The sequence below is a fragment of the Colossoma macropomum genome, unplaced genomic scaffold (genome assembly GCF_904425465.1).
Source record: "Colossoma macropomum unplaced genomic scaffold, Colossoma_macropomum, whole genome shotgun sequence".
NCBI classification, from domain to species: Eukaryota; Metazoa; Chordata; class Actinopteri; order Characiformes; family Serrasalmidae; genus Colossoma; species Colossoma macropomum.
This window is the reverse complement of record NW_023494792.1, coordinates 5121657-5147176: the sequence shown is the minus strand read 5'-3', so window position 1 is coordinate 5147176 and position 25520 is coordinate 5121657. Positions and strand designations below refer to the sequence as shown.

The following is a 25520-nucleotide window of genomic DNA, read 5'->3' as shown; positions in this document are numbered from 1 at the left end:
CAACTTCAGTCATTAGTGTGACCTCAGAACTGCCAAAAATATATGCACATCTAAACCAAGTAAGAAACTGCAACCTCCGTTCATTTAAATGCTTCTGCTCAGCTGTGCAGACGTCCACAATCCCTCCACAGCTCTGCTGATCCGAGATGCAGTTCAGTCAGAGAGCTGGGCTACATGTGCATCAAGTATTTCTAGTATGATGAGGGTGCTGATTCAACTGCATTGATTTTAGAATCTCAGAGTCGATTATAATCTGTTATAATAACATGCAATCAAGCACAGATTCATTTTTTGGTCAAAATTACATTTTCAAACATAACAATCCACAAATTCATTTTCATTTTCACAGCTTTTCTGAAAGATGTTACTTCTTAAGAATAACCACACTGAGAAAATAAAGCTTGGTATATTGATTATATTGTCTGTATTCCACTTCTGTGTAAACAGTGTCTGCAGTGCCAGCTGGCTTGCTTATATACAGAGATCATTCTCAAGATGCAAAGCCCTGCATACCCTCAGAATATCTTCATTATATTACCTGTTATAGAATTCTAGAATGACATACTGGTGTCGTTCTCTATTTGGAGTGGGAAATCAGGTGGATACAATTTTAAATAATCCATTTCTTTCATCCCAAAACTAAATAATGTTAATATATCCATTAACATCTCCTATTATCACATATGCAAAAGAAGAGCTTAATTCCAAACATATTTCACATGTCACTGGTGTTATATGAATATGGTGTAACACCAGCGACTGTGACACCAGTGACATTCTGGTTAAAACTGAGCATTTTGTAAATTGGCTGACTCATTGGGGGTCAGGTAACCTTGTGCAACTATTTCAAATCAGTAATAAAAGCGATATATGGCATTATTTTGACAAAATTTTAATTACTCAGACATTAAAGCTCATAACACCGGTGACACATAGAAGTTATGTGCTGCCTGATAAACAAAATTACTAATAAATTAATGAAATACAGTGAGCAAGTGTGGACTCGCCATGCCGGCTTCCTCTCTGATGAGCCTTGACCCAAGAAAGCAGCTTAACAGAGCTGAAAAAACTATGGTAAAATGTTATATAAGAGTGCTGATAAATGATAACCAATGACCAAAATCTCTGACAAATGATTTTTTTTTTAAATATATATTTTTTTTAAATGTAGTATAATGTAAATGATATAAAAAGTAAACATGAATCTGTTTTATACAAATTCCTAAGTTTAACCCTTTTAAAAATATTGTTTTATATAAAAAACATGTTCTCAATTGTTAAAAAAATTGATTGTGATGAGCTGTTTTACATATGCAGAGTGACTATCAAACAGAATAAAAAAAGAAAAATCTGAGAAATCAAGAGGGAACAAGTATTATTTAATCTTAGGTCAACTCTGTAATTGTACATACCGACTTTTGGAGCTGTGCCTAATATTTTAAGCATCTTTTTAAGCCCTGCAGCCTTTGTGACATGGTCTCCCACTCCAAATGGAGAATAACCCACTGACATTCAAATAATAAAGCTTTTTAAAACAGTTTAAACATTTTTACTAGCGATCCATTCTTGAACTATACCTAAAACTTCAGATACCAACCCTAAAGTTTCCTAATAACATTGAAGCTGTTAGGAATACAGGCCAGACTTAGAGGGCTATTTAGAAGACTTCTAGTGGATTTTGTCACTTGACATGGCCAGAAAGCACCTAATTTGACAGGAAGTTGACTGACACTTGAAAGCCACCAACCACAGATCATTGTTTTCGTGTAAGGAGTTAGGCGCATATGACTGCGAGAGTGGTGCAACAAAAACAGACCCACAAGAAACAAACATGCTATGCACGTGAGGACATCTCATACTTGCTACTAATTGCATAAAAGAAAATGTTTTCATCACTTTTAAAGGTTAAAAGTTTATAACATTTTTCAGTCCAGGTGCCTGGACTCCAGGGGGGTTGGGGTGTCTGAGGATGATACTATTGGAAACAATGAGAAAAACACACTTTCTCTTGCCCTCCAGATAATTACTAATGTGGCTGTGTGTGAATATCCATTCAGTTGTAGTATTTTAGCACGTTATAAGACTTGTGAATACAGTCTTTTTTGGTAAATGAGGGAGCAGATGGCTCAGACATGCATGTGTGTGTGTGTGTGTGTGTGTGTGTGTGTGTGTGTGTGCGCAAGCAAGTGAAAGTGAAAGAGTTGAACAAAAGTTTTTCTCTCTCAGTACAGAATGACACAACTCTCGAGCTCCTATAACATGCTGTTCCACCATGAGCAGGACTACCGTTTCCATCATGATGGTGAACGGAGGCGTGCGGGTTTTCTTCCGTCGGTGTGGGCAGGAAACTGGCAGTCATTAGCCTGAAAAGCTCAACGCTGTTACAACACTGGAGCCCAATCGATGACGCAGAGGGAGAGGCACTCGCTCCAAACACACCGGGCAAAAATCACGGCTAACGGATCGGCGAGAAGGAATCAATACAGCTCATCTCCACCGCCACCTTCGCTCTGAATGTAGACTGTCATTAGTGCGATCTCGGGATTGCCGTTCTAGTCAGGCACAGAAGGCCTGGGGAGGGAGCATACTAGGGAGAAAAAAGGTCAATCAGTAGGATGATTATTACGCCAGAAAACTGTTCCAGTTCGATTTAATCATAAGAAACCGTCTGCTTTGCAGCTAATGATGTAACCTATATGGTACAGCTTCCAGGCTGGAGATATCCGTTAGGTTTCAAGCCTGCACAAAGTTGCCCCTTTTTGCTGAGTACACCCATATTGTACTTACACTCAATGATAATTTATCAGAAACATCTACTGTATAGATTTATAGATCACTGACTGTAGCCCATGTGTTGCTGCACAATTTATCAGCCCCTCTCTACCTCATCCATTAATGGGAAGTGATCCCTGCAGAACGACTGCTTCCCAGATATTACATGGTGGTGGACCATTCTCAGCACAGCACTGATACTGACATGAGGCATATCAGGGATTTTAACACACTTCAGTCTCACTGCTGGGTTAATAATAGTCAGGCAATCAAAAATATCCAGCCAACAGTGGTCCTGTGGTATGACCACTTAGACTAGAGGACACCTACCCCAAATTGCTCCTGGAAAAAAGAACTACACTTACACTGTGTACCAACAAGGTAGGTTGTGTCTAACAAAGTGACTAGAAAGTGTGCACAGTGTTTAAGCAACAGATGGACTGTAGTTGGTAATTGTATAACAAAATGGTGCACCTATATGGTCTACCTGATAAAATGGCAAGTGCATGCTGTAACCTTTATTTTTAACCTTATTTAACTTTTATTTCACATGAGACATTTTTTTCTTCCAGAGCTTGCAAAACATTGAACTGCAGCTGCTAGAAATAAAGCTATTGTGAGAAAATCTGGTGGGTTTTGATGCTCAATGTGGCATCAACAGATGCTGTTTTTGTGTAACCTGTTAGGAGCAGGTGATGGTCAGAATGGTGCTACAACAAAAACAGGCCTGCAAGAAAGAAATAAAGGTGGTATGCATTTGCAAACACTTGTTACTAACTGTTAAAATGGCAGCTCAGTGCATTCCAATAACCCTTCTGTGCTTAGAATATGAGGTATGGATCATGTTCTATATACCTGTACGAAAAAGAATAGTGAACAGAAACTTGATCAAAAGGAGATTTTTTGGAAAATAAAAGCTTCTTTTTGTCCTGAATTAAATGAAAATCCTGGTTTTATCCCATTTATATCGACCTATATGGTCAGATTTGTTGCTTTTGATATTGACCTTGTGACCTTAGACCTTTTACATGAATTTAATATTAGCTTCAGTGTCTTTTTTGTATTTTTTTCTTCCACCTGTTGAAGGCTGGGATTGGCTCCTGCATCAACCCCGCCCCCCTTGTATTGTGACTCTCCTTGATGAAGGCTCACAGTGAAACACGTTCAAAGATTTTAGCCGTATATAACACAGGCTTTTTAACTCAGTGATGAGTGCCATGGACTCTCTCTTTTTTCTCAAGAAGACAATCACACTTCAGATGCACACGTTCATTTGCACACAGATCAGTTATCAATTAAATTAGAACAGATGATGAGCGTACAAGATTTCTGAATGTGATTAAGATTACAAAGTGCTTAATTACTAGAACCTTAATGATTAAATTGCTTAATTACTAAACTCAGGAACAACAAACTCTTCAGAATCTAGTAGAAATAAGAAGAAAAAGACCAAAGCAAATATCTGTCTTGCAAATCTGTCACAGCAAAGGCCAGATCACAGCTCCAAATCTGACAACTGAAACCCACAGGCTGAATAGAGCTGTCCATGGTGCTGAAACCAAACAGCCATAAAACCCAAGGCCAACACCAACGCCTGACAAAAGTTCTTATAATCCTACCAGTCAGATTCCCCATTAAAAGAAGAAAAAAAATATACACGAGTACCTTAAGGACTTGCTACTGAAATATACAAAACTATCCACATCCTCCTTGCGGCCATGGGGCCATTTTCTATAACTCTATACAGAGGAGCTTTTTGAAAGCATTGACTTGTTTAGCACATTAAGTGTCCCAAAGGCTTTTATACACCAAATATTACCTATGATGGTACTTAATAAGGTGATCTTTTATTAGGTCTATTATTCTATAATTCTATTCTTTTCTATTATTATAATCTATTTTTTTTTAGCTTTCTTAAAAGTGCAGTTTATTGTAGCATTAAAGGGTATTGTATTTTAGCCTAAAGTAAACTGAACAAATTTTATTAGGATTCAAAATACACTTCTTCACCAGCCCGTCTAAGATATCAGTCATTGTTATTTATTCTTCTCATTAAAATACATGCAGCCATCATTGTTCTTTTCAAAAAGCACGAAATAAAAGGGACCCACGTGTACAGTATGAACAATTTACACTTTAAGAATGTTTAAATTATAAAATGAACTCTGACTTTGTGTGATTTTTTTCAACTGTTCTTTAAGTCAGCTTGTTATATACAGATAACTGTGGGTGACTGAAGGAACGGGGAAAGAATCAATTACATCTTTACTGGGTTCCTTTTTCTTAGTCTGTAGGCTTCATTTTAAAGACTGTCCACCACATTCAAAGGATTCTTAAAGTAGAACAGCCTTTGGTGACACAGAGGTTGAAAAACACGGTCATCTAGCATGAACTTTGGGACACACCAGATCCTTATTTCACTATTTTTGCTGGGGCAGAGATAAACTTATTCATAAGGTCAGCAATTATAAAGAGCTGGAGGATAAACAAATGCAGCTCATATGTTTCACATCTCCAATCTAAAGATGTAATAATATGAGGAAATTCAGGCCAGGCCTACGTAAAGTAGCATTCATTTAAAAAATGTAAACCTCAGCCATTATTCCTGACATAAAACATGCGAAAAAATCTCTCTCTTTCACTCTCTCACTTTCATGCAATCTCTCTCTCTCTCTCTCTCTCTTTCACTCTGTTTCTCTCTTTTGCTCATTCACTGCCATGTCTCTCTCTCTATCTCTCTCTTTCGTTCTCATCTCATTCTTGCTCTCTTTCACTCTATCACTATCTGTCTCTATCTCTCTCACTATCTCATTTTCTTAATTTCCTCTTTCACTCTATCTCTCTCCCTTGAGAGGACCAGGAGGACAGTGGCAGCCACTGGCTAAATTATTAAAGCTGCAACAAACCTCCAAACACACACACACACACTTATCATACCTCAGGGAGCAACAGAGATAATGACCAATTCAGTGTGACATAGTTATAGATACTATAAACACCAGAGAGAGAAAGAGAGAGAGAGAGAGAGAGAGATAGAGGGAGAGAGATGTTTTTTTTCTCCTCTAGCGGTTCGCTGTCTCCTGTGAGCAGTCTGAGCTCCAGCTCAGCAAAGCCCAGCAGAGTGCAGCTGTAAAGCTCTGAACTCTGGCTGAAGGCTGAACTTTCACAGCCAGAGCCTCTCCCTCTCCACTGGAGCTCCACAGCTTTACAGCCAGAAACAGCAACCAGCAGAGAGACCAGGAGAGAAAACTGGAGAAAAACAACACAGAAAATACAGAGAACTGCAGAGGCACTCGCTACACTCTTACAAATAACGGTTCTTCAGTCTTTCTTGGCTCTGGGAAACTGGTTAAAAAGTTCAACAAACTCACACAAAACGATTCTTTAAGGAACCATCCACAGAAAGGTTCTTTAGGGAACAAAAAGTGGTTCTTCTATGGCATTGTTCCAAAGAACCCTTTCTGGAACCTTTATTTTTAAGAGCTATAAGCCACACAGCAGATGATGAAGAGATTTGCGAGGGTAAAAAAGAAGGTGTGAGAGTGGAACAGAAAGAATGAGGCCGTCGTTCTGCAGCATGTCTCTCTTGCAGGATGAGTGTGAGTGCTGGGATGGATCTCTGGGGAAGAAGGAGCAGAGCGAGTAGCAGGATGAGTGCAAATACAACACAAATGCACCACCTTTCTTATCCTCAGTGGGCTGAAGCAATTGACCTGTCTGTGCTCTGTGTTTTTTCAATGTTGTTAGGTAGGACAGTTTACAAAACGGCTGTTCAACCTGGCGAAAAAATTGTAGAGTCACTTCACAACATTGACTTTTCAGTCAAAACCTATAAACAAAATTATTTTTAGCACGTTAGGTCAAGAAACTGGTTGTATTAAGCACAATTCATTACATCATACATAATGGCATTTTCCTGCCTCGGATATGTCTTGTTAGCTTTGATCACACTGAATTCGTACACCAGCAAGCAGTGAAAAATACAATGTTGTGACAGTATGTGAAATGTTAATAAAAACAGAAAGCACTGGTTAGTAAATTCTGTTTGACCTGTATGAAACTGAAAACACTACAAAAAAACATGAGATTTGATGTTTTACCTTATGAACTGATGTTTTTTGTTCATTCCAAACTGAATACCTGGAACATGTTCTAAAAAAGTTGGGAGAGGATCATGTTTTCCACAGTACTACATCACCTTTCCTTTTTTACAGCACTAAATAATCATTTAGGGACTGAAAATACAAACTGATCCAGTTTTGAAAGCAGAATTACTTGCCATTTTACAGTCTTTAGCTGCACAACCATTCAAGGTGTGTGTTGTTGTACTTTACATAATGCATACTTTTTCAGTAGGAGACAGCCATTATGTAAGACATGCAGCTTGTGGCTTGGTGTTGTCATATTGAAATAAGCAAAAACATCTCTAAAAAGCTGGTGTACAAAAGGCAGCATATGTTACTCCAATATGTGTACATAACTTCCAACTTTAATGGTGCTTTCACAGATGTTACCCACTAATAATATGACAGACCCTGGCTTTTAAACTTTATTTTGGTAACAATCTAGATGGTCCTTTTCTTCCTTGGCCCAGAGAACATGATGTCCATGATGTTTCTGTCATATATTCAATATGAAAGGTTGTCTGGTCAGACTAATATGTTTCCACTTCCAGCAATGAACAGTGTTTATCAGGTTTGTCAAAGTATTCCTAAACCCATGCGGTGATATCCATCACAAAACATGCCTGTTTTTAATGCAGTGCCACCTGAGGGGTCAAAGGTAACAGGCATTCAGTTGTGGCTTTTGGCCTTGCAGAGATTTGTAGAGAGGCCTTGCTCATAAAGGACTAGATCTTTCCTGGATGCTCCATTATATCCAAACATTATGGCATCACCTCTTTTAAAATGTTTGCTAAACATTTAACAATATTTCTAGTCTTCATTTCTCCTTTTTGGAATATGTTTCAGGCAAGTTTTAGAAATGAGCTTACATAAAAAAAAACAATGTAATTATTATGATAAAACATTAAATATGTTATCTTTTTATTGCTTTCATTAAATACAAGTCAAAGTGGATGTACAGATCACTTCTGTCTGTGTTTATTTGCATTTCACATACTGGCACACCTTTTTTTGGGATTGGGTTTGTCACATTAACCAATAAGAGACATGAGGTCAAGTGAGCGGCCCGGACTCGAGTCGGCCTCAGGCTGCGTGTTGATCCGACTTGCAGCTCGACTTAGACTTACACTTAACTGACTCGCATTTCGACTAAGCCTCACGCCTAACTAACTCCCGACTCTCCTGGGACTCATGCCTCAACCCAGACCAGATTTGTCTCGATTCAGACTCACGCCTCGACTCAGACTCATGCTTAACTAACTTACTCCTCAACTTGGACTCATGCTTAACTGACTCGTGTCTCGCTTCAGACTCGTGTCTAAACTCAGACTCAGACTTACTTTACTAGAGTCTCGACTCAGACTTGCACTTAACTGACTTACATCCCAACTCGGTCTCACACATTACGTAGCAAAAAAGACCTACAGAAGCTCATCAATGCTTTTATCTCTAGCTGCTACACTACTGATTTGGACTGTGCTGGTGAAGCTAATTGAAAAGCAGGCAGTAAACACCTATTTTGCCACCGTGCTATGTCAGCTCAGAACTGTAACTAAAGAACACATTTGTGAAGCATGAACAGGTCAACCGGCCGTGTGTGAATATATGTTTGTTTAACACAGCCTCCCAAATAAAGCCGAGCTCTGCCTGCTTTCTGCAGCTAGTCTAAATAAGCTGGCGTTCCGACTCTGGCGGAGTTGGAGAGCAGAGCAGGTTAGAGTTCAGAGCTCTAGAGCTCAGCATTCTGCTTTACTGGTTAGAGTTCATGCTGCCCCAAGCTCACTGCTGCAGGAGAAAAACAAGAAGAAAGTGACTTTCACTGTGCTCTTTCACTGCATGACTTTCTCTCTGTCTCTTTCTCTCTGTATGTCCATGTCTGCTCACAGTTCAGTTCAAGAAAGTTTCATAATTTCATAATTAAATGTCTAATTATTATCTCATTTAGAAAAAGGTTTTTCTATATTGAAATTAGCCAGTATCTATTTAAATAAGCTTACACTGGCATGCTTTTAAAAGCCAAAAGTCTTGTCTTTGGATGATGTTAAATTTAACATGTTTATGTCATTATGAAGACACAGATAAAGGGTATTACAGGAAAAATAATTGAGATTATGTGGTTTTATTATTTAATCAAGAAAACACCATGTACTGTTATTATAAAACATTTTCAGGTCTTTCTGTATTATCTATCTATCTATCTATCTATCTATCTATCTGTCTATCTGTCTGTCTGTCTGTCTATGATGGTATGAATGTTAAAATTACACTGCACTGCAACAGTCAGAAGAATGATGGGAAAACTGATTGCTCATTCACCACAGAATGCACACATGCACAAAATTCATGCTTGCCCACACACTATGTCATGTGATGAATAGTCTTGCTGGTTGACCTTTATGTTCGTGTCAAGCATTAACATATTTCTGTGAATAGTATGTGGTCTTTTCTCCAGAAAGTAGGAATCTTTCTCTTCAGACTGCTGCTCTTATTTCAAACATTACACTGAAATAATTTAACAGGAATGTTACTAGTATTTCTATATTATGATAATGTTTCAGTGATAAATATTATCCTACATATATGCAAAATAATTCCAAAGCGCATTAAAGTGGTCTCTCTCCATCTCTCTCTGTTTATGCCCAGTCCACAGTAAAGTAGAAGGGTTATAATGGCCCCTTTTTTTGCTGGGTAAAATCACTAAAGCAAGAAAGTGTGTCATTAAAGTCATAGTGTGACCTCTTAAACACATAAAAAACATCCAGATAAGTGCTCCTCCACAAACACACACACACACACACACACACACACACACACACACACACACACACATTTTAATATGCGGCTTTAGAAAGAAGACACCCCACCATTTCTATCCGAAGGTGCTCTCACCATTAAATGTTCCATTACCATAACAAATCTCTCATGCTGTTTTGCAGAGCAGAAATGTCAACTCATTATCAGACCCTTCACAGATGCCCCAGCGCCCTTGCAGAGCCAATCCGATACCCGCCTCACACAGAAACATCACGTCCTGCAACCCCAAAACACAAATCGACTTAAAAACTGACCCCCTCTCCGTCCCCCAGAGCAAAGTTTAAACTCTGCGTAACCACTATCCACTCTTAGACTGGACAAAAACTGGACTGAGCTTATCCGCCACCAGCTAGCCCAAAAACTCTGCATCCCTCTGCAAATGACCCCTAAATTCCTCTCAAAATATGGACAGACTTACGACAGAACACACTCCTACTGCCGTGCTGAGACGAAGCCAAATCTCTCTCAGCAGTCCTCGAATTCAGCAGGATTTATCCTGGGCTAAAAACTGAGAATTTCTCAAATAACTCTAAAAATACAACCAGAACACATAGCGGAGAAATTTCTCAGCACACTCCAACACAAGCAGGTTTAATGTTCTGCCAAGTCACCAACACGCTTCTTTAGTCTAAATTCTTACCATGCACTCCCTTCATCTGTAATCTCACCACTGCACTTTCTTCCCATACATCAAGGTTTCTAAATGGTTCTTGGCTTGGATATACTGTTCTAGAAAGAAACCTTGAGTTGCAGTAGACCTTTGACATTATATGAACTTTAAAAAAGGTTATTTGTGGCCCACATGTCTCATTTACAAAAAAGGTTCTTTAACCTCCTAAAACCTCAGGCCTTTTACATCCTGAAACTTATTATTCACTAATAGCATGGACTACGAAGCAAACAGGAAAGGTTATAGAAGCATGAAAGAAAAGTTTAGACCTGCTGGTGGGTTAAAGAGTGAAAATGTCCCTTATGGAACCAAAAGCAGGGATAAATAACTGACTGGGCCTTTGAGGCCAGTGCCTAGGTGTCTCTGAGTGCCAGGAGCATTGAGGAAAGCTTAGACCTCAATGCTTGAGGTGGCCCAAGCACTTAAGACAATCAACTGCAGACGTAAACATTACATACACAAATAGCCTGTGTATGTATACAAATGACTATGTAGATTAAATAAATAGAGAAATCAATTTTTATTGATGCATGGGATATTATTGTTGCTATTCATATGGGATTTGAACATAAAATTAACCCAAAATATTGTATCATCTCACTTTTTTAAGGTTCTGTTTCAGGTTTTGAGGATTTCCTTACAAGATCATGATCCATCTCAGATCGAAAGCAGTTCTTTGCAGTTCTAATGTGACCACAGATACACCCCTACTATTTATTGAGTCCAAGTGTTCCAGCCACAACCACTGCTAACAGGTGTATAAAATCCAGCATATAGCCATGTAATCTCTATAGACAAACATTGGTAGTAGAATGGGATGTACTGAAGATCTCTTACTTTAAATGTGGCACTGTCATAGGATGCCACCTTTGCCACAAGTCAGTGTGTGAAATGTAAGCCCTGCCAGATCTGCCCCAGTCAACTGTAAGTGCTCTTATTCTGAAATGGAAGCATGCAAACTTATGTAGGGCATGAAAATCGCCTTTCCTCTGTTGAATCAATCAGAATTCCACACTGTCTCTGGAAGCAACATCAGCACAAGAACTGTGTGTTGGGAGCTTCATGAATTGGGTTTCTGTGGCTGAGCAGCTGCACACAAGCCTAAGATCAGTATGCACAATGCCAAGCGTTGGCTGAAGTGGTGCAAAGCACACAGTGACTGGACTCTGGAGCAGTGAAAGTGTGTTGAATCACACTAAAAGGTAATGTTAATGCTACAGCATACAAAGATATTTTGGACAATTATGGGCGTCCAACTTTGTGGCAATAGTTCGGTGAATGGCCTTTCCTGTTCCAGCATGACTGTGCCCCTGTGCACAAAGCAAAGCCCATACATGCACAACTACAGGGAGATTCACTCAAAAGAGGCCCCAGATATTCTGTTGTAATTCCCGTTAGGATGAAGCAATCTGAACCAAAACAGCTGTCCGGCACCTACCTCATCACTCCAATGCAGGGGCATCCCGGCTTGTTCGAAGCTCCATATACTGAGGAGCACATTGTACATTGTTTTGTTCAGATTGCTTCATCCTAGAGAGTTATTACAGAATATTCAGGGCCTCAAGTAAATCTCCCTGCTGTGCTTAACGGTAGTTTAGTTGTGTAGTTAATGTATATTGTACAGGCAAATTAATTTCATTGTGTTTGTACAGTTTGTCTGTATTTACTGTCTGTCTGCACTGTTGTCTGCTGCTATTCTATGTTAAATGTAGCACCATGTCCTGGAAAAACTACATTTCGTTCCTCTCTCAACACATCTGTGATTAAAAGAAATAACAATAGAGCTGACTTTGAACATAAAGACACGGTTTGGCGAGCTGGAGAAACTCCAGTGGCCTGCACAGAGCCCTGACAACCTCAACCTCACAGAACATTTTTGGGATGTAACTGTAACATTGATTGTGAGCCTCGTCCAACATCAGTGCCTGACCTCACACATGCTCTGTTGACTGAATGGGCCCAAATTCCCATACACTCCAAAATGTTGTGGAACACCTTCCCAGAAGAGTGGAAGCTGTTACAGCCACAAAGAGTGAGTAATTCCATAATAATGCCCATGGTTTTGCAACGGGATGTCCAAAAAACTCATATAGCTGTGAAGGTCAGGTGTGCACATACTTTTGGCCTTATAGCGTATCTTTGGTAAATAAGATGTTATCCTTGGTTAAATAATTGTCTTCTTAGAACACATGGTAGTCTGAGATGACAACAACAATGTTATTTTTAGGGCATTTTTAGAGCTCAAGGTCAGAGGAGGCAGCCGGGGCAGAGCACAGACAGAAAGTGTAATTACAGACATTCATAACTCAGAAACCAACAAACAGGCAGTAAAGGTAAAAACCAACTATACTTAGAAAACATTAGAAAACTGGTTGTCCTGCACTATTTTAATGCAAGAAGAACACAAGGTACTGAGTTTGTGCATCTTTGTGTCTTTGCTCAACATCAAACAAATAAAACAGACCGATTAAACTCTCTTTGAGTCGTCATCAATCATCAGCGGACACTTACCATGGCAACATTTTCGTAACTCTGTGAAAAGGCACCAAATAGTGTTTTTTTGTTTTTTTTTCAGTGTCAACATGTAAACACAGCAACACTCTGCTCCACTTTTACTGAGAGGGTAAGAACTTAGCTGTGCTTGTCCCTACACACCTAAAAAAGATGCTTCTTCAAGGGTTCTTTAGTAAAGAAAATGGTTCTATGTAGAACCATGAACACTCAAAGAACCCTTTGCGTGATTAAAGGGTTCTTTGCATCATGAAAGGGTTTTCAGATTGATGGAGAATGTGCTGTAGGTAGTTCTGTATAGAATCTTTTGGAAAGGGGATCTATATAACACCAAAAAGGGTTCTTTTATTGTTATGATGTCAGGCTTGTTCCAATAGAAGAACCCTTTTTGGTGCTATATAGAACCCTATAGAACCCTTCCAAATAGCACCATGTATCACCATACAGCTCATTCTCCATGAATCTGAAGAACTCTTTCACAATGCAAAGAATGCTTTTATCTTTTTATCATGAGTTTTTTGAGTGTTCATGGTTCGAACTATTTTCTTTACTTAAAAACCCTTAAAGAACCACCATTTTGTGTAGCAAAGGCTACTACAGTTCAATAGTGGGTATATATATATATATATATATATATTTATATATATATATACAAAATATACACCACACACACACACACACACACATATATATATATATATATATATATATATATATATATATAGACATTTACAGCTAGTGCTGTAAAAGGTAGGCCTTTGGTTAATTAGCCTTTACCCACTGTGTTGTCAACTAGGCATTCAAATGTGAGGTCATCAGTCATATGCTGTGTTTAAAATGATTTTTTTTTCTCTGTGGTTTGTCAGCTTTCATTGTCCATTGGAATGGTTTCTCCGGCTTCCGAACTTGCCGCCCAAACTTTATCCTTGTCCACCCAAAATGAAATTCTGGCCACGCCAGTGGCTCTATCACATCTGATCCAACTAATTAGCTAATTAACAAGCCCTCCTTGAGTGGAAGTGTGTTTATTAGAGCAAGAAACTAAACAGGACATGGTTGGGAATTCATCTGTTGACTATAATTTGATTAATCGACTAATTGAACCATTACTCCTTCTGACGTTTCCTCTCTCATGTCCACAAAATGCCATATGAGCCAGCCTGTGTAAGAAGCGAGTGCTGCTTTTATGGCTCAACAAAGCAATCGAAGGATGCAACTCTCCCTTCTGTGTATTAAAACCAGTCAGGATAATCAAATCACATATTGATTGTAGGCCCAAAAGTTTGTAGGCATTTAATGTTTCTTCTGAAATGAAGGATATTAATAGGGAGCTTACTGCATTAACAGCCTCTACTCTTCTGGGAATTCTTTACACTATATTTTGGAACATTGCTAGGAAGATTTGCATGCAGCCACAAAAGTATTAGTGAGGTCAGGTACACATGCTGGGTGATTAGTTCTGGATCACAAACACCACTCCAACTCACCCCAAAGGTGTAGGCTGGAGCTCCATCACTAAGCAGAATGCAGTCCCAGTGCTTCACAGGACGTGGCACACTCAGCATTGGGAACAATGACCTTAGTCTCATGTGCAGGTGCTCCAGTGAGTCCCATTCTACTGGCAATGCTTTTCTATAGACAATATATACAAGCTATAATGGATATAAATGTTTTCCTTATCTTAATCGGGGTTGTTAACGGCTAATCAACTTTTTCAACTTATCATTGCAGCCATAATGGAGTTTTATCCTCAGTTATTATAACACTTGTTCATTGATGCCCTGCAGTAAAGATAAACACACTGAAAGCACAAGCATGTGGGCCTGCACACACACCTATACACACACAAACAAACACAAATTTGTACCTCAAAAAATTTGCTCTGTGTGTTGATCTGTCAGTCAGTGTGTGTGTGTCAGCAGGGAGGCAGTAGCACACACTGAAACCCATCATTATGCAGTTTGCTTTGTTAAAAGTACAATTATTCCACACTCTCCCACTGCAATCTTTTGCCAGTGTGCCCCCGGCTAACAGCACCCACCACTCACATCCCATAATGATCATGCAGAGGAGCTGTCAATCATCCAGCATGGGACCACTCCCACTGGGCATCAAACCAGCATACAACCAGAGAGAGGGGGAGAGAGAGAGAGAAAGCAAGGGAGAAAGAGAGAGGCAGGAAAGAAGAGAGAGAGAGAGAGACAAATGCAGAGAAGAGTCAAAGAGTGTAAGAGAGAGGAGGCAGGTGAGAGATAAACAGAGGCAGGGAGAGAGAGCAAGAGAGAGAAAAGGAGATACAGAGAGAGAGAGAAAAGTGAGAGACAGAGATAGAGATGGAAAAAGAGAAAGATAAAGAGAGAAAGAAAAGGGGAGAAAGAGAAAAAGAAAAAGTAGCGAGAAGAGTGGCTGAAAAAGACGTGGATCAACAAAAAGAGAAAAAGAGAAGAGGAAAAGGGAGAATATGTATGTATGTATGTATGTATCTATATATTTATCAAATCAAGCATTCAGATCTTAGATATTTATATGATCTATTCACAGACATTGCTCTGTCTATCTCAAGACATTAATAGAAATTATTATAAGCTAAATATGTACACAACCATAATATATAGGGCACTTTCTACTGACCCTAATCTGAATCCCTAAATTTCAACTTAAAATAATACTTACATTTTTGTGTGTATATTTTCTCAATGTTGTCTTTTAAAGAGGTTGAAAGATTCAGATCATGAGTTTCATTATTCAAATGATAATAATAAAAAATAGATAAATAGGTGAGGCTGCATCCCTGTCCATTGTAGCCACATAAGCGGGACAGGTAAGCAGTTAGATCATTGATTTAAAGCAAAATCTGTCCCAAAAAGTCTGAAAGTCAGCATGTAACATTAAAAATGATCACTATGGAAACAAATATTTTCTGAAATTAAGTAAATTTTTTGTGTTTTAATGAACAAATATATACACATGATTTTATGTGTGTACAACTGTTCAAAGCTGTGTTTGCTAGTCTTGTACTGGCTAGCGTCCTTCAGTTCTGCTCAAAATCAGCTAAAACTGTCACTACCAAAGCAGTCACTACCGAAACATTCGACGAAGCTTTGGTGACAAAATTGAATGTCCAATCATTTATTTTAATAAAATAAACAAAATGAAAGCATAAAGTCTTTCAAAGCAAAGTGATTTTAGTCTAAAAGTCTAAAATGTGTTTTGAACCTGTAGAATGATCGACATGAGATGTGAACAGTGAGACTGTTCCAGTATATACATTATCAGAGGATTTATCTGTGACAGACAGATGTGTAATCCACACAGCGCAGACACAAACGAATCCTTCTATCTGACAGAAAAGATGAGTGTCCCTGCAGCAGAAGGACGTGACGCACAGTTCACATCCAAATGAAGGACATTCTTTCAGACTCACTATAACCTTCCTTCACTCTCCCATCTGCCCATTCACGACACATGAAAAGAGAAGACGGAGGGGTAGAGAACAGAAAGATGACAGGAGGAGACCAGATGAAAGAAATGAAGGAAAAGAGAACATATGCACCACTCAGTCATCTTCATCACAGGAGAATACTAAAGGATAGACAGAGAGAGAGAGAGAGAGCGAGAGAGAGAGAGAGAGAGAGAGAGAGAGAGAGAGAGAGAGACATACAGAGAGAGAGACAAACAGAGAGAAAGAGAAAAATAGACAGAAAGGCAGAGACAGTCAGAAAGGCAAGGAGAGGAAAGAGAGACAGATAGAGAGATATAAGAGAGGGAGAGAGAGATAGAGAGAGACAGAGAGAGGTAGAGGAAAGAGATAGAAAGAGATAAAGGCAGAGAGAGGAAGATAAGAGGCAAGAGAAAGAAAGCATGGAAAGGAAAAGAGAGAGAAGGAAGAGACAGAAAGAGATTACAAAGACAGAGAGAAGAGAGGAAAAAGAGAAAGAGAGAGATAGCAAAATGCTTAATCTCTTTCTGTCTCTTTTTCTCTTTCTCTCTGTATGTCTCTCTCTCTCGCACTCTTTCTCTCTCTCTCCTTGAGCAAGGCACCTAAGACCCAATCGCTCCCCGGGCGCTGTGGATAGGGCTGCCCACTGCTCCGGGCAAGTGTGCTCGCTGCCCCCTAGTGTGTGTGTTCACTAGTGTGCATGTATGTGGGTGTTTCACTGCACGGATGGGTTAAATGCCGAGGTCTAATTCCTCTGTGTGCAACACACAGTAGGCTAACTGTTCTGAATTCTATTCTATAAAGATGTAAAATACTTATTAAAGTTTTTACTAATGCAAATAGTTACTGTCATTAAAATCTTATAAATGTTCTTTCTTTATTTATTTATTTTATCTTTCTTTCTTTCTTTCTTTCTTTTTTTCTTTACTTTATTCTTTCTTTCCTTCTTTCCACCATGTGAAATCACTCTAAAGCACTACATTGGACCAACAAGTGGACCAACAGAAATGTTCAAGTATGACTTCATAAAATGTATTAATCTCCTTACATTAATGTACATTGAAGTATAGTTTTTCCTTTCAGCAGCTCAAAACAGCACAGAATTGATTCCTTCAGTCACTTGTGTGCACAAGTGTACCCTGACAAATACACAGATAAAGCTCTCATCTGGTAACCACTGCTACCACAAATGCTCATTTATAATTTAAAATGCATTTAAGCGTAACCCTTTGCGGTCACCGCCGCCCCCCCCACCACACACACACACACCCACAAACTATAGAGACACACAGCCACAGCCGTGTCCTGCTGGAGAGCTGCCCAGAAACAGCTGATGACAATAATGATGAGTCTGTGTGTGTATGTGTGTGTGTGTGTGTGTGTGCGTGTGGGTGTGTGATGTCAACACCTTCGTCGAGAGCATCTGATAATACTGGTGGTGTTTAACACAAGCGTGAAAACTTCATAAAACCATTTTAAATTAAAACACACACACAGGCACACAGAATCTCAGCTACACACACTCACATCTGTATGTGCGGCACTCTGCGCTAATTTTTATCACTTATTATCGCCTCCATGTAGGACACGCTGCAGTGATTAGCGCAGTGTTAGCAGTCGGCCCTGGACTAAAGGTTGGCTTCATATCCTGCTCCCCAGCTTAATAAGGGCCAGGGGGCTTCGAATGGATGGACTTTAACAGGGACGCTGAGCTCCAGCAGAAAGCTAAAAACACTCTCTACCACTCTTAGGACCAGGGGTGACAGCACTCTTCTAAAACTGGGGGGGACATAATTAATTAGTTGTTTAAAAAAAGAAGAAAAAAGCATACTAAGCATCAACTGACTGACAATCAGGTCACTAAAACTAACTTTCAGTTCTACATGCACTTGTTATTCAAGGGTTGCATCATGAAAGGATTCTTCAGATTGATGGAGAACGTGCTATAAATGGTTCAATGCAGAACCTTTTTGAAAATGGCACCAAAAATGGTTCTTCTATTGTATCAAGCTTGACATTGTAACAATAGCAGAACCCTTCGGTGCTATATAGTAGAACCAATTCACAGCCACAGTTTTTGCTGAGACCACCCACTAGTCACTAATTTCCATAAGCAGGCCCCAGATGCTTATTAACATTCATTTGTTGACTCTGAAAAATGGCTGCTGCCCCTCAACCATATTTATATGAGTCTCTGACTCAGAATGTGAGGAAGAAGAGGAGAAGCTAAATAATCCACAGTGAAGGCTCAAAGAAGTTTCAGGAGTTACAGAGAGTCGTTGTACGACTCTGAGCTAAAGTTAGCGTCCTCCAATAAATTAGTATTGTACGGGCTTTTGTTCTGGGAATAAGCACTTGAGTTGAGGGAGCACTGAAAACAAACATTACTCACTGGTTACACTGAATTTTGTCTTTGGGGATTGACTGCAGGGATTTATGTGCTGCTTCTTAGACCAGAATGGAATATTTCTCCAAGGTCTTTCCATTCATTGTTCATTTTGTGTTCTATTTTGAGTTCTTTTCCAGTTCGCTAGGCCACTATAAAGGTTTATCTAAGAGCCTGTTTACACCTTTCATTAACATGCTTTTCATATCTGAATCAAATCTGGATGAGCTTTGGATTCCATTTACACTTTTAACTATAACACATTCCCAGAGTAACCTGATGAGATCCAGTCATACTTTGCCCATGTAAAAAGCTCATCAACACAAACAGCATTTCTGATTTACTTTTGTTTACTCTTTTCTCCATTGTGATATGAGTTGACAAGCTTGGCTTGGACACAGTCTTAATATTGGTGTTAATTGTGGTCAAGATCCACCTCTGACCAGCACCAAATGCTGTTTGAGTGCATCTTGGGGGTGTTTATACTGGGCTTCTCATGCAGTTAACCCCTTAAAATACCAAGCTTATTACATAATATGGCTTATTATTCAAGAACCACAGGGGCTTCAATGGCTGAGCTATTCTTAGGTCATAGAAGTGTGCAAAAAAACGTTGGGCCAGTTGGTTGGCCCTGGCCATTTAAGGGGTTGAATGAAATCCAAGCATGATTCAATCACGAAAAAGGCATGCTAATGCAAGGTGTAAACAGGCTTTAAGGTTACCTGAATTGCATGTGCTTGCACTTTATGCTGATTGCATGCACGAGCCTATTACAGCAGAGTATGTCATACCACTTTACAATAAGACTACCTTTATGAAGTGTTTATGAATGGTTTAAGATAGGTTTATTAATGGGTGTTATTTATGTCATAAATTATTTATCTTACTTATCTTACTTTTTTGATGTCTTTATTTTGCATTATACCTGCCTATTCATGCTTTTTAAGGTATTTACGACCTAATTAATAACCATTAATAAACAGTTTTTAAGCAATAAGTTCAGTTCATAGGTACATATTTCCTCAGAGTTAGTACAACTCTTTATAGGCTAAGAAAACATGCAATCACAGGACAAGAACATTTTCACACAATTTCACAATACAGCTCTTTTATAGCTTTAAAATATTCAGCCAAGTCACACATACATGCATACACACCCCTAAGTCAGAATTCCTGTCAAACTAAATCTATACAGATACATACAGTAACTCAGACAGTGTAAGACTGACTCATTCACTCTTTCACCCCACAGGGCAACCATAATCTTAGTTCACTAATCTTAGCTGTCCCCTTAGCAGATGGGTATCAATATCTACTTAGATGGACCAATTTCATAACTATTAGAGTGGTGACAGGCTTCACTTCATTTTGGCCATCTGAATTTTAAATTTGATTATTAACACTACAAAACAGAACAAATGTAATAATTAAGTACATGTGTTGTGTCAGGATAAGTCACAATAAAAGTCATAATTGATTTGTCATGCAATAACAATTAATAATTCTAGGTAAAACTGACCTTTCCAGGCTCTGCCCACAAATATGTTCTGTTGTAGCAAGGTTTACTGAATGCTGGTAAAATTCCATGCCAGAAAAAAAAAAAAATCATGATTAAAATGTTTCAAATGGTTGCACACAAATAAACATGTTACATCAACATTTTGGCAAGAATTATGTTGCTCTAACATATTTAATTTATGTGCAACCACTTCACACATTTTAATCATGTACTCCCCAAGTGCCATTTTTTCAGCCTATTAATAAAAAACTACAGCACACAACTCATTTACTGTCAAACTACAGTATGTGAAATATGTACAGGGTTCTATATAGTACTAAGAAAAGCTTGTTTGACTTGTAACAAGAACAATATAGTATCAAGAACTCTTGATACTATATACACCACTGTTCTTTAAACAACTTTATACAACAGGTTTTCCATCATAGACAGAACCATTTAATCATGCAAAGAACCATTTATGCATTCACGTGTTCATAGTGCCGTATACTCTAACCGAAGGAACGATTTTTTAAGAATGTACAAAATGTTGAGTTTCCATGTCCGTTTATGTATTGAGCAGATGTTCTTATCCAGAGCAACTTACAATTGTGCTTGTGTTATAAAGACAGAAGAATGCAGCATTAGGAGTCTTGCCCAAGGATCTTTATTGGTGTTCTTAGCTGGTCAGGGAATTGAACCCCAGTGGATAATGTCAGAGTGGCATTACACTGTGAAACTTGCATGCAACTTTTGTTTAGTTGTTTGAAACCTGAGCTGTATGATGTAAAGTGTCCTGCTACACACTTAAAATAAAACCTGCAAAATTGTCTCAGTTTTTGTGGAACAAGATTCAATGAACAGCCAGTCAAAAGGCCAAAACTGCATCACATGAACAAGACTAACAACAGGCTTTTAAACTATTAATTTCACTGAATCAGTGCACATGAAAATAAAACAGAAGAGGGTTTGCTGAGTGGCTGAAAAGGAGATCCTTCTGAGAGTCTCAAGCTTAGTCATTTAATTTGTCAGTTTTCTAAGCAATGACAACAAATATGAGCTTCTTGAAGCAGAATGTTTCACCAGCTAATGCTGTTTAAATGGCTACATGTGCTACCATTTATTCTTCTTTAGCCTGCTATGAACATGATCTACGTAGATTCATGTTTTCCTGCCTTGATGTCCCCTAATTTTACACAGAGCTCAGATTTATCTGGGGTCCCAAGGATGAAAATTATGACAGAAGATAACAGATTAAAAAACTCAAATATATAGTAAAGAATCCTATAGCTAGACAAAAGACAGATAAAGAAAAAGAACAGAAAAGTCAGCTGGAAAAAAAAGTACAAAGCTAGTCTAACCTTATAACATAAAACCATAAAAGGACACATATGGGTCAGTTCTGTCCATACTGATCTGAAATATGAGTACATACTGATAGGTACATGTAGCCTGGATTGTTCGACTGTGACTCATTCACTCGTTCACCCCACAGTACAATCATAATGATAGATCAGGTACCGCGTCCTCTTAGCAGAGGGCATTAGTTAAACTGGACAGGCCTGTTAATGTACTACACTGAGTAATTACTCACTTTACATATGCTGAACAGAGCACACACACATATACACACACACACACCGTACAGTGTAATTACACCAAACTAAATGAAACAACATCCAGGGTCGATGATTTATGATTCAACTTCTTTATGTGGGTGTGAGGTGTACACGCTTTTACCCCATGGCACAAAGAAATGCGATGCATGGTTTGTCTTTCTTTCTTTTGCAGGCTGACTGGCACCTCAGTTATTTCTGATATACTGAATAAGTAAAAAGGTGTGAGTGAAAATGAAAAATGGAAATGAGAAAAAGGAGAAGATGAAGGAATGAAAAAAACAAAAATACAAATACAAGAAAATAGGTATAACTGTATGGAAGAAAAGAGAGAAAGAAAAACAAAGAAACCATGTAACAAAGTCACCATATTTGTGTCTGTAAGTAGAAGAGAGGTAATCTATCATGATTAGAATGAAAAGTTGCTGTAGTCTTACTTCGCAGAAAGAACAAAAAACATCCTTTACATCTTTGCCTTGTGTTTTTCATTGTTTGAAAAATGGATCTAAATGGGAAAAGTCATATTATATTCAGTATCCAGTATACTGGACATTTAGACTTACATGCACGAAATTTGAGTTTCTGAAAAATGAACACATCGCCAATATAACAAAAACAAATTTAAAAGTCTGAACTCTTGGAAGTAACTGGACTTCTGCATGAATGGCTCCTAAAGAATAATAAGCAAAGAGCTTTATAACACAAAGCAAATGCAATGATTTACATTACTATGTCTAAAATAAGCAAATCATTTAAACACTCAAGATCATTGATGCCAAAAGTATGTGAACCTCTAGAATAATGGCAGATTGAATAGAGACCAATCAGAGGCAAGTGCTCCCATTCAGATAAGCCTGATCTGCTCTCTAAATACTCCTCCTCCTCATCCTCCTCCTCCTCCTACTACTACTACTACTAATAATAATAATAATAATAATAATAATAATAATTATAATAATAAAAATAACTGGTTTGGATAAAAACACAAATTTTGGTTTCTTTCTCTTCAAAGCAGCATTACTAGGATCCCAGCTAAGAAACTGGAAACATCAGATGTTCATGTGTCTAGTAGAGTGGAGTTCAAGGGGGTTATCACAGACAAACTACTGCCTGTTCACTTTTTATTTTGCAGATTCCACAAGCCTAATTCCAAATGTCCAATATACTGGAAAGAGCAATACACTGAAATGACTAAACAAACAAATTTTATCCCAAACTTTTTTGAACATCATCTACAGTCACTACAAAATAAACATAAGATTTTACAAAATAAACTAGTATGATAATGATTTTATGTGGTATGAGTCTATTATACTAATAAAAGTATAAATTACTACACTAAATTTCCAGATTATTGAACTTTTATTTTTATTTCGTTTTTATTGAAATTTTCTATGTACAAATAAATCACTACAAATTCTTTTTTTTATAGTTCAAAAGTGGAACCCTTTAGAAGAACAATACAAGATAATTTAGAAACAGTGTTTTATTTGGTCTTAGAGGCTGGGAGTGTTTGTCTTGCCTGCTGCCATCTTTGTTTTTGTTTATGTTAATATAAAAAAGAAAACTTCATAGTGACCAAAAGACAGACTGGATTCTGTAGATACACATAAAAGTGAGCGTGGTGAGGTGACTGCGTCTATAGAATTACAATACATGGGAAAAAAATCAGGTATAGCACAGTATAACAGTAAAACACGTATTCAGAGATCATTCAGGGTTGTTTCATGAATTTTGCATCACACTGAATTCTGTAGAAATGGTTGTGCTAGCAGAACTAATTCTGCTAAACATGAACCTCTACAAATCTCAAACTTATTCAACTCTGAGGCTCATTATTTAGAATCTACATGAACTACAGTGCAAACTGACTTGATTTATTCTCAAGTTATAGAAGAGTGTAAAAGAAGCAGACCCGCTGCTGAAGGCCTGAAACCTTGTTGGCTTATAAGGTTGGGGTATGAATTTTATACAGGCTAAATTACTTTACATAAATTTATGATAAAACTCATTTATGACTTGCAAATAACAAACTCTTGATTCTACCTGATAGTGATTAGGCAGAAGCAGGTAATTCTGATGTGTGATAATGTAGAGAACATGCGGTTCCAGCAGTTAGGAAACATCTGCCTCGAGAACAACCAACAGTTCAAACAGAATCAGAACTTTCTAAACCGTCTCGCTTTTTCCTCCCATCACTAATATTCGCCTAAATAAGCACTTTTCGTCAGCCAGCAACACGTTTTACTGATCTTAAACTTATATGGGAGGCGGCTGCAAAGTGGTCAGAAAAGCGCAGCCACCAGTGTTTTTAATGTTGTTGGAGCTTTCAAAACTTTCAAAAACAATCAACTATTCAGAAAAGTGTCAAGTGACGTGCAGCAATGCTGTTATGGTGACCGTTGTGTCACTCCAGGCTCCAGGCAGTGCTTTTAGACAAACTGCTGAGTGTGAACAAAGCCACACTTCTCCAAACTGTGACAGATACAAAATGGTGAAATGCTTAGTATAACAGACTCGTGCCTGAAAAACTAAAAAAAGGGGGAAAAAAGTCACTTCTTGCTCTACTAAATTCTGATTGGTCATTTGAAACAAAATGTCGAGATGAAAAACACTCATGTTCATATATGATCATTTGTGATTGGGTAGATTAAACAAGTGCTGCCCATAGAGATAAATATCTGAACAGAAGTCTGGACCTTTTGGCGGGCAGTGCCCATTCAAAGGGTTAAGAAGGTTCACTTCCTGGATATTTTATTGTCACTGTCATTAAAAAAAGTCATTTTATTATTTTCCACCAACTGTTCTTTACATTGTGTAAACGCTTAATGACAAGCGGTCCAAAATTATCTGGAATAACATCTTGCTAGTCACCATTTTTGTGATAGAGGGTTTTGAACTGACAGCAATGATATACAGATTATAAATGAGGGAATGTAATTGTGTAGCTTTTAGCGTGCGAGTACTGATGCGTCATTCTGTTGAGAGAGAGAGAGAGAGAGAGAGAGAGAGAGAGAGAGAGACTCTGCATATGTGAATGATTTTTCAGCTTTGTGATAATAAACATCTGAACATCTCCAGAGGTTTGGCAGATGCCCAAGCTCTTTACACATTTTCTGTTTGTCTGTGGTTTGTAAACAGGAAGGTAAATAAGAAGGCACTTCAGTACGGTTTGGAACGGACCAAAAGCAAACCTGGGCATCCGTCTCAGAGGCACCGCTCAGAAAGACGAAGCCTCTCAACACCGTCCAAACACCCCTCAGCCTCAGTCCAGCCTGATTCACTCTCAACCCCAAAGCCTGCAGTGCTGCTGTAAAAGCACACAGTGTAAGGAGCGGAGAGTCGGCTGTGAACTGCACAGGTAAACATCGTAACCAGGGTAAAGAGAGTAAATGTGATAAATGTGACTTTTCATACTGTTATCACAGATATATTTATCAGTACTGTAAAATGTTACGTGCATTTAAACTGGGTTATTCGGGTGGAGAGCAAGATTGGTTACAGCACTGGGTTATAGCATTTATAGACTCATAGTATTTATACACCCATAAAATGAGGGTGCTAAAAAGGATTCTTTGGACTGATGCCACAGACAAGCCACTTTATTTTCCAACAGAACCTTTCAGTGGATGGATCTTAAAGAAAGCATTGTTGAACATGAGATGAGGACCTTTTAAAAGTTAAAGAACC

The 25520-nt window shown here is 38.4% G+C and overlaps 1 protein-coding gene across 1 annotated transcript in view; it reads right to left on the bottom strand.

The window, feature by feature from the left end:
* Positions 1-25520, bottom strand: part of spock1 (SPARC (osteonectin), cwcv and kazal like domains proteoglycan 1) — a 363926-nt gene that overhangs the window by 307149 nt on the left and 31257 nt on the right. The window lies entirely within an intron of this gene.